Source organism: Canis aureus, chromosome 28 (genome assembly GCF_053574225.1).
Source record: "Canis aureus isolate CA01 chromosome 28, VMU_Caureus_v.1.0, whole genome shotgun sequence".
NCBI classification, from domain to species: Eukaryota; Metazoa; Chordata; class Mammalia; order Carnivora; family Canidae; genus Canis; species Canis aureus.
Window position 1 is genome coordinate 33,173,977 of NC_135638.1, and position 10,733 is coordinate 33,184,709.

At 37.7% G+C, this 10,733-nt stretch overlaps 1 pseudogene; it reads right to left on the minus strand.

Annotated features, from left to right (window-relative positions):
• Positions 1–8,225: 8,225 nt before the first annotated feature.
• Positions 8,226–9,810, minus strand: LOC144300264 (glyceraldehyde-3-phosphate dehydrogenase pseudogene; annotated as a pseudogene).
• Positions 9,811–10,733: the final 923 nt, after the last annotated feature.

Genomic DNA, 10,733 nt, shown 5'->3' on the forward strand with positions numbered 1-10,733 from the left:
ACATATATGTGCTCACACACTTTCACTCCTACTCTCTCAAATAAATAAATAAATAAATAAATCTTTTTCTTTTTTTTTTTTAAAGAGAGACATAGAGAAAGAAATAGAATGATATTTTTATTACTAGAATTGGGGTAGTCCACCTTGTCATCATGAAGGTGCTGGCTTGAGCTTGGCAGAGAAGGGAGATGTCAAGAACTTGCTCTCTGGTGATTCACTGAGCTGTTGAATTCACTGACTTTGAAGGAGCCCAGCACCAGGACTTCTCATAAGAAAGTAGAATTTCCTTATTAGTCAAGCCACTTAGTTTATTTATTTTTAATTTCAGCATCCTAAATACATCCCAAATTCCTCATTCTTCTTTATTTTCAGCCCCCAATTTCACTACACACTTCTCTTAGAAAACTTGCTTGGAACTGAAAATCACCAAATACATCTTCAGCCATATAGACACATTGTGGATTGAACCATGGATCTGAATTAATGAAAATGCAAATTTTTCTAGGGAAGCTGACTCCAGCATCTCTTAGTATCATGTGGTTCATATTAGCTTAAATTCAACTAGTTCCTTAGATCATTTTATCCAGGAGAGGGAAGGTTTTATGTGAAGGACGAGGTAGCATAAAGGAAAAGGAAGAAACTTGAACTTCATCAGGGTTCTTAATGATGAAATAACAGCCTGATGGTTATGGGGATATAGGAAAAGAGAAAAACAGGAGAAGCAGGCTTGTAAACTAGGAGTAGTGTGAGAATGGTCTTTGAGTTATAGCACAAAGAAAGACAAAGAATGGAAGAGATCCTATTTCTCACTTCTCTCCCTGGTAAGGTTAAGAACTAGTATCTAGAGTTGATAAGTCAGGAAATGAATGTATAGATTTGTTATTTCCAGAGTCAAACTTTTTGTTCTGACATTTAAGGGACTGATGGCCAAGTCACAGGTCACCCTCACCCCAACACATAAGCTTCAAAATAAAGTCCAAGAGAAGACACCAAGTAACACGCAGGACTCTAGAAACACTTCCTTCAAAGAGGTAGACCCAAAGAGGAGGAGACAGTTTTTCTTAGAACATAGCAAAGAAAACTACTACACCAGCTGGCCTGTATTTTATTATTAAATGTGAACATACTCTAAGATCACCACATCCTGTGGAAAGAGAGAATCATGGACGATGATTGCAGAAGACTGCAAAAAACTGATAAAACAAACAAAATGAATTGAGGAGATTTTGTTTAAGAGTAAAAACTTGCAACCAGTAGATAAATGAATTCTGGAGATCTAATGTACAGCATAGTGATTATAGTCAACACTACTTTATTATAAACTTCAAAGTTGCTAAGAAACCAGATCTTAATTGTTCTCACCACAAAGACGAAACAATAATTAGATGATGTGATAGAAGTGGGAACTAACCCTACTGGGGTAATCATATTGCAATATCTAAATATATCAAACCAACACCTTGAACACGTTAAACTTATGCAATGCTATATGTCAATTACAACTCAATTTTTTTTTTGAAAAGCTAACAGTGGAGGAAACATATTTTGAATTACGGAGAGAACTTTAAAAATCTCTAATTAGAATACTCAGAAGATCTTAAGACATCTTTTCTTCTAAAATGGCAATAGGATGAAGAAAATACTCAAAGAATTTGAAAACCCTTTCAAAAATTTAAAGTATCACTGCAAAAACAAAAAATGACTTGAAGACTTGAAAATCAAAACGACAAAATTTTCCAAGATGTAGGGAAAAAAATTTAAAAAGCAAGGTAGGATAACTATGGGGCAGGAAGAAAACCTCTAAGGTCAAACCAGCAGGTGTAATATCAGACAGTTAATGGTTTTAGAAAAAGGGAAGATAGTGAGAAGAGGAAATTGTCAAGAAAATAAAGGAAACAATTTCCTAGAACTTAAAAAGAACAAATGACTTTCAGATTCAAAGGAGTAAGACATTTACAAAATCCCCAGGCTTTGGAAGCAGCTGCTAGAGGCTAGACTGGGAAAATGTGGGACTCAGCTAGACAGGCACCCAAGAAAAAGGAAGATTCCAAGCAGCAATCAGCATAACTGATACGAGGAAACATCTTGAGGATATGAGAGGGGACATTATTCTTTTGTCAAGAAAGAAAATAAGTTAATCAGAAACTAAGCATATATGAACATCATAGGAAAGGCAAAGGCAAGATGAACATATCAGCTAATACAGTGATCATCAGGATCATAACTGAAAAAGAAAGATATAGCTACTGCTTAAATTAAGAAAAGTAATGAAAGGTATAACTAAAGATGATATCGTTATTACACATTCTTAGAAGAATTGTGAAGCTGAGCAAATGTTCATCTCTCCTCGTGGAAAGGCATGAGATATCAACTAAACTTGATAAATCTGTCTATAATAGACTTTCACTTAAACATGGTGAATTGGGCAGCCCCCGTGGCCCAGCGGTTTAGCGCTGCCTTCAGCCCAGGGTGTGATCCAGGAGACCTGGGATCAAGTCCAATGTTGGACTCCCTGCATGGAGCCTGCTTCTCCCTCTGCCTGTGTCTCTGCCTCTCTCTCTCTCTCTCTCTCTCTATCTCTCTCTGTCTGTCATGAATAAATAAATAAAATCTTAAAAAAAAAAACATGGTGAATTAACCACACGTAATTATCCATTACAATTATAATGAAAGAAAAAAAAAAAAACCAACCTCAGATGACAGAGAGAATGGGGAGGGAGCTTCAGTAGAGAGCGGCATTAACTGGAGTCTACAGATGACTTGCCATCCCAGTTTCCATTGACAACATGTAAGTAGGTAAGGGCCTGCTGCCAGCCTCTGGGAGGAATCCAGAGGAATTCTTCTCTAGAAAGCTCTAGTGCCATCAAAGAAAAGACCTTCAAATCCTGGCATTTCTGGGTCACCCAGCAGATGGGCTGGATGACTCCCAGTAACCAGGGAGTGCAGCTGTCCAGGCCACATGCAGACTTCTTAATCAGTTTTCTGCTGCCCATTTGTTTGTTTCTTTCTTTTTGTAATTTTTGAAGCACAAGAGAATAGGTGACATACATGGAAGTTATGAAGCATTACAATAAAACAAACACCAGTAAAACCACAAGTCAACCTTAAGAGCTAAAGTAAGAGCTGCTGCTAACATGCAAATGCTTGGTGATTTTCTTTGCTATATCCCATTTACCCCTGGTAAAAATCCTGGATTTTTTTATTCATCATTCTGAGGCCATGTAAAAAAGCACAGCTTTACCACACACATATGTCTTCTGGAGAGTACATTGCTTAGTTTTTCTTGGTTTTGTGCTCTATCATAATGATATTCTGAATTTCAAATTCTGTTTTTAATCATTCAACTTTATATTTTTAAGATTTTTCTGGAGAAGACCAGATAGTAAATATCCCTGTCAAAACAACAAAAGTCCACCGTTTTAATAGAATGTTTGTTAATTTACAAAAACAGGCAGGAGGCAGGATTTGGCCTTGAGTGGGGGGTGTGTAGTTAAGATATCTGTGAGTAGGATGTTTGCTTGGTTGAATATAATGTTACCAGACACAGTCTAGGAGGAGCTCAATAAATATTTTTGAATAAATAAATACTTATATTAATTCATCTGGGTGGCATATGTCTCTGACCATTTTCTTGGGATAAATTGGTAGATGTGCAATTATTAGAATAGAGTGTGTAGTTATGATGTATACATCCAAGGATTTACCTGCTTCTTAAAAGTATACTTTGTTCATTCATAGCAGCAAAATAAAATACTGCCTATTTTTTCATGGTATTTTCAGAAATGGTTACTACCAATTCCTGCTACTTTCTGCTTCCCTAAGTGAAAAAAAAACCATATTATTATAACTTAAATATTTTCATCACCAATAATATTGCTATGCCCTCAACTATTTTTTCTGGCTTCTTATTTTCTTCTTTTGTAAAATGTATCTTCATATCCTTTGTTTTCCCATTCAGTTGGGTTTTTTTTAATGATTGATAAGAACCTTGGTATGTAATAGAAATTAGCATCCCACATATGTTAAATGAACATGTTCATCTAATGAACACAGTACTGTATAAGACTGATGGATTACTGACCTCTACCTCTAAAGCCAATAATACATTTTATGGTAATTAATTGGATTTTAATTTAAAAAAATTTTTTTAAAGCTGAAATTATTGTTTCCTGTAATGGAGCACAGCCATGCTAGTGAGGCTGTCTCTCCCAAAAACAGTGCCGATTTTTGAAAAACCTTGAGGTCAGGGATTTACAGATAACCAGAGGTCAAAGTAGGTTGACATCTACTAGCAACAACTAGTGTGAGATGGTGTTGACTGGTTTGCACACAGCAGTGTGTTATTAGAAAGTTGATCCGTGATTGGCCAACTGTAACAATCTCTGGGATTTACTGATTGGTTGGCTTGCAAAAGCCTACCAGGGAGGGCACTTTTCTTTAAAGAGCCCAACAGATGTAAAACTGGTTCTTCTGGTGATTTCTTGTTACTACCGTACTACTACTATGGTGAGGAATCAGGTTTTATCCCTAAATCTGTGGGACCTTTTAAAAATTTGTACATGCTATACAAATATTAGAAATCTTTTTCCTGTTTTTATATATTCCTTAAATTTAATAAGGTTTTTTCCTGTCATAAGAAAAATTTTATTTTTGTGTAGACAAATTTATTAGTTTTTAATTGTTCACTTTGAATGCACACTTCCTCTGCTTTCATGGCCCTTGAGAAAATCTATTTTCTTCTTGAGTATTCACAGTGTGTAAAATGTAAATCATTAAAAGATTTAATTAATTAATCCACCTGGAATCAGTTGCTGGGTGGCTCAGTGGTTGAGCGTCTGCCTTCTGCTTGGGTCGTGATCCTGCATGATCCTGGGGTCCTGGGGTGGAGTGTCACATCAGACTCCCTGTGAGGAGCCTGCTTCTCCCTCTGCCTATGTCTCTGCCTCTCTCTGTGTGTCTCTCATGAATAAATAAATAAAATCTTAAAAATAAAATAAAATAAATTTAATCCACCTGGAATCAAATTTTGGTATAGCTATTAAATAAGGGTTTAACTTCTTATTTCAAAATGAGTTGCTAATTTTCAAGTTACCTTTTATGAATAACTTACAGTTTGTCCATATATTTGAAGGACGCAGTTTTACTAGATCATGAAATACATACATATGTGTGTGCATGTGTGTTTGTGTGTGTATTGTGCACGTGTCTGTATTTGATTTCATTTCTAGAATCTTTATTTTCTTGTAAAAGAGCCACATTGTCAGTTACAATAGCTTTAGAATATGTTTGAGTAACTCCATTTTATTTTTCAAGGCTGTCCAGCTACTATTGCCCATTTATTCCTCTGTATGAAATTTTAAATTTTCTCAGCAACTTCTTCTCTTCCTCCAAAAAATGTGATCTGTGTTTTTACTGTAAATGCATTAAACTCATGTTTCTTTGGAGAAGGGGAGGATGCTGCCATTTTTACCATATTGTCTTCCCATCTGGAAAGATGTTAGTTTCTCAAGTTACTCAAATCTTTTATTTTTCTAACCAAAGTTAAGCTTAGGGAGCTATAAGCCTTCCTGACAATTTTTTGGAAGCATAAAACCCTCACTTCTCAGAAAAAAGTGCATATGCACAAACATAATATTTTGCATAATATTTCTGGAAAACATTTTTGAAAGTCCATCCACTAAAAAAATCCATTAAAAACTGTCTTATGCTTTTGTAGGATTTTATTTCATATCACTGTTTTTCCATATGTTAAGCATTTCACTAGTAATATTATTATTATTGTGTTCAAACATGTCATGACATGGTGGTTAAGAAGATGGCTCCTAGAGCCAGTCTACCTAGATTCAATTCCTGACTAGCTGTGCAAAAAAATTACTTAATGTCATTGAATCTCCATTTCCTTATTCTTAATATGATGATGTTAAAGGTAATCTACCCAGTACTTGCATATATGCCTGTGCTAGTTAGTTATTATTATTAAAAGTAGAATTTGGGGGATCCCTGGGTGGCGCAGCAGTGTGGCGCCTGCCTTTGGCCCAGGGTGCGATCCTGGAGACCCGGGATCGAATCCCACATCGGGCTCCCGGTGCATGGAGCCTGCTTCTCCCTCTGCCTATGTCTCTGCCTCTCTCTCTCTCTATCATAAATAAATAAAAATTAAAAAAAAAAAAAGTAGAATTTTTTCAAGTTAGTTATCTATGGCTGACTACTTTCTTGTCTTTAATTTTTAGCAGATGTAGAGTTAACTCTGTCTGAATTCTTCTAAGCAGTGTGTCACATGCAAATAATAATAGTAATCTTGGTTTTCCTTTTTTTTTAAAAGATTGTATTTATTTATTCACAGGAGATACAGAGAGAGAGAGGCAGAGACACAGGCAGAAGGAGAAACAGGCTCCATGCAGGGAGCCCGATGCGGGACTTGACCGGGACTCCAGGATCAGGCCCTGGTCCAAAGGCAAGCGCCAAACCGCTGAACCACCAGGGATCCCTGGTTTTCCTTTTTAAATATTTATATCTTGTGTTTATTTTTCTTGTTGCTTTGCATTAGCTAAAATTTGCAGAAAAGAAATTATTGTCAGTCCATGTCTTATTCTTATAATAATGAATTGGCCCTAGTGTCACACTATTAAATATGCTTGTAGGGACACCTAGGTGTCTTAGTGGTTGAGCATCTGCCTTTGGCTCAGGTCATGATCCTGGGGTCCTGGGATCAAGTCCCTCATCCGGCTCCCTGCAGGGAGCCTGCTTCTCCCTCTGCCTATGTCTCTGCCTCTCTCTGTGTGTCTCTCATGAATAAATTAAATAATAAATAAATAAATAAATAAATAAATAAATAAATAAATAATAGTTGTAGTTGAAGGGTTTTGATCACGATAAAAGAATATCTTGCCATTCCTTAAAAAAAAAAAAAAAGACTTTATTTTTAGCCATAAATTAAAGGTAGATTTAATCAATAACTTTTTTGGTATTTTTTGAATAATCATATTATCTTTCTTAAAATACTAATATGGAGAGTTATAGTAGTTGATTTCTAAATGCTGGTCTTATAAAAATTAGACTACTCTGGTGTATTATACTCCTACTAATAGATTTATTTTACTAATCCAGTATGTATAATCAGAGTCCATAAACTCTGATACCATTTTTTTGTAAGTCAGTGTTCATTCTGACTTTGAACCCTCATCCTGGCAGATCTGTGACCATTTGACAGCTCATCATACCTCCTCCAGACATGTGTCAAGGTTCCACCACTTAAGGAAGCGCCAACAGTCACAGATTGGCTGTCTACACAGGTTATAGTCAGATACCTACTAATCCATGATCTTTTCTGATCCAGTGGCTCTCTGCTACTGCCATATCTCTCCTGGGACTTCAGAACATTTGCAAGCTGAGAACATCAGGTCAATGGTCCTGTCTCTGTAGGCACATCTTGAATTTATTTCTCTCTGGAGGATTGCAAGGTAACAGGGATTTATGATCCATTAATCCCACTGCCCAAGTTTTGAGCAACCAAAAGATGACTTCCCCTTTCCTTAAAGCAGCCAGAGCTCTGCTTCAGTTGCCTCCAATCAGTGCTGAAACATGTTTATAATTCATCATTTTAGAAGGGCAAAGAAAGGGTAAAGATAAAATACTACGTTTCCATCTTTAAGCAGTCTAAATGTTTATATCTTCACTCACCAATGATTAATTTAGAGTTTTTAAATCCATATTCATAAGTTAAAGTTGGCTAGTATTTTTTTGGGTCTGTTTTTGTCAGATTTTAACATACATATCCTAAATAAATTCAGAAGCTTTAAACCATTTTCTATACTCTGGGACATATTAAGAAAAATCAGAATTATCTGTTCCTTGAGGTTTGATAGAATTTACCATCTGTACACGGAGAATATTTTAGGGTAGTTCTATAACAGGTTTTAATTTTTTCATGATTATTAGTCTCCAGATTTCAGTTTTGTAATATTCTTTTTCATGTCCCTCTCAATAATTTATGTAACTCTATTGGTATGTGGAAGCTAGTGGTCACTTGTGACCTTCAGATCTTTTCCTGCTAGCTCATTATGGCTTTTTCAGCAAGTTGTTTCTTATCCCCTCTGATCCATTGGCTTAGGTAACTATTTACAGCTAATTAAATTGGTTTACAATACCTATACATTTGGCCAAATGTGCCCTATTATTTCTTTTAATTATCCCTATCACCACTTCAAATGCAATTTGCTGAATGTTTATCCTTAAAAGAGAAAAGAGATTGGGCATATTTAGAGCTGAAAAACTGTATTTATAGCCCACATCAAAGAGCTAGAATTGGCAGTGCTACAGGAATCCCCTCTAAAACAATGCTATGATTTAAATGAAAGTAGTGACATTAGTCAGCTCTATATTGCTGCTAGATTTTTAAATAATTAAATGTAAAATAATGAAGAGCACTCAAAAAATGAAACTGGGTACTAAGCCCAGAAATTGGCTTCAGTACTCTGAGTTCTAAAAATCCTGTTAAATATTTCATTCTCCCACTTTATGAAATAGTTATACAACAGACTTGAAGCCAGGGAAGAACTCAAACAACCAAACATGAAGTGGAGTTTTCTTTTCTTTTTTGGGGGGTGGGGGTGGGGTGGATACAGTATACTTTATTGATGGTACATGACAAGGTAGGGCTGCCCAAGCCCCTCCCCTTCTTCAGGGTCTGGGATATAAATTGGAGATCAGGAGAGTCTCAATGTGTTGGAAGATTAAGTTGGGGCAGGGACTCCCCAGCAGCTGAGGGCCTCTCTCTTCCTCTTGTTTTCCCTGGGGCTGGTGGTCCAGGAGGCTCTTACTTCTTGGAGGCATGTGGACCATGACGTCCACCACCCATTTGCTGTAGCCGAATTCCATTGTCATACCAGGAAATGAGCTTGAAGAAGTGGTCATTGAGGGCAATGCCAGCCCTGGCGTTGAAGGCGGAAGAGTGGGTGTCACTGTTGAAGTCACAGGAGACAACCTGGTCCTCAGTGTAGCCCAGGATGCCCTTGAGGGGGGGCCTCCAATGCCTGCTTCACCACCTTCTTGATGTCATCATATTTGGCAGCTTTCTCCAGGCAGCAGGTCAGATCCACAACTGACATGTTGGGGGTGGGGACACGGGAGGCCATGTCAGTGAGCTTCCCATTCAGCTCAGGTATGACCTTGCCCACAGCCTTGGCAGTGCCAGTGGAAGCAGGGATGATGTTCTGGGCAGCTCCTCGGCCGTCATGGCTTCCCAGAGGGGCCATCCATGGTCTTCTGGGTGGCAGTGATGGCATGGACAGTGGTCATGAGGCCCTCCACGATGCCGAAGTGGTCATAGATGACTTTGGTCAGAGGAGCCAAGCAGTTGGTGGTGGGCGAGGCATTGCTGACAATCTTGAGGGAGTTGTCATACTTCTTGTGGTTCACGCCCATCACGAACATGGAGGCATGCTCTGAAGGAGCAGAGATGATGACCCTCTTGGCCCCACCCTTCAAGTGAGCCCCAGCCTTCTCCATGGTGGTAAAGACCCCAGTGGACTCCACAACATACTCAGCACCAGCATCACCCTATTTGATGTTGGCGGGATCTTGCTCCTGGAAGATGGAGATGGACTTCCAATTGACAAGTTTCCCGTTCTCAGCCTTGACTGTGCCATGGAATTTGCCATGGGTAGAATCATACTGGAACATGTACACCATGTAGTTGAAGTCAATGAAAGGGTCATTGATGGCAACAATATCCACTTTGCCAGAGTTAAAAGTAGCTCTGGTGACCAGGCGCCCAATACGGCCAAATCCGTTCACTCCGACCTTCACCATCATGGAGACTCAGCTGGCACTGCACTGGAAGATGCACGGTCTGTCGAATGGGGAGGAGCAGAGAGCTGAAGTGGAGTTTTCTATTTATCCTGGGAATATATTATAAAGCCAAGAAGTCTGTGCATCCTTGGTATTCTTTATTTTTATTAGGTGCCAAATTTTGCATTAAGTTTAGCTATATCCACTTGTGTTGTTCAAATTCCTGGAGTAGCATGCTATTACATTCATTTGTGGGAAAATTACTAGTTAAATGTAAAATAAATTATTGTCATGTGTGTCACACATGCATCTTCAAACTGGGCTATTTATATACTGCACAAAAGAATTAATGAAATTTTTCTTAAGATTTTTCCCTTTACAAGAAAATCAACAGGTACATTGGGAAATGTAATTGAGAGAATGGAGAATTGTCCAGAAAATGGACTCCATTACATTCTACCAGTTGTGACCACATTGCAATGAATAAAATGTTTTTTTTCCCAAGGTGAGCCACTCCCACCACCCCAGAAAGAATCAGACCTGATTAAAACAAATCTAAACTCCACAGTTCTGAGTTCTCAGCTAACATAAACAGAACACTAATGTTCTCTAATCTTTGAAAGAAATCTCTGAAGAAACACTTCATCTAAGAATGGAGAAATAATTACATTTCTGCAGACAGAAATTCATAATGACAAACATTTCTATTGCAGCATCTTCCCCAATTACAGAAGCAATACTTGCTCAATGCATGAATATTAGTAAACATAGGCAATCACAACTAAAACTAAAACAAAAAAATCAACAAAACTTACTCGGTTTCTTTTGCTGTTGGACAACACAGCAAGCAGCAAATTTCTAAGGGTGATCCATGGACCACTGGCACCAAAATTATGTGAAGTTGTTTATTGACAGCTCATAGTCTGGGGCAGTCTCTGATTTAT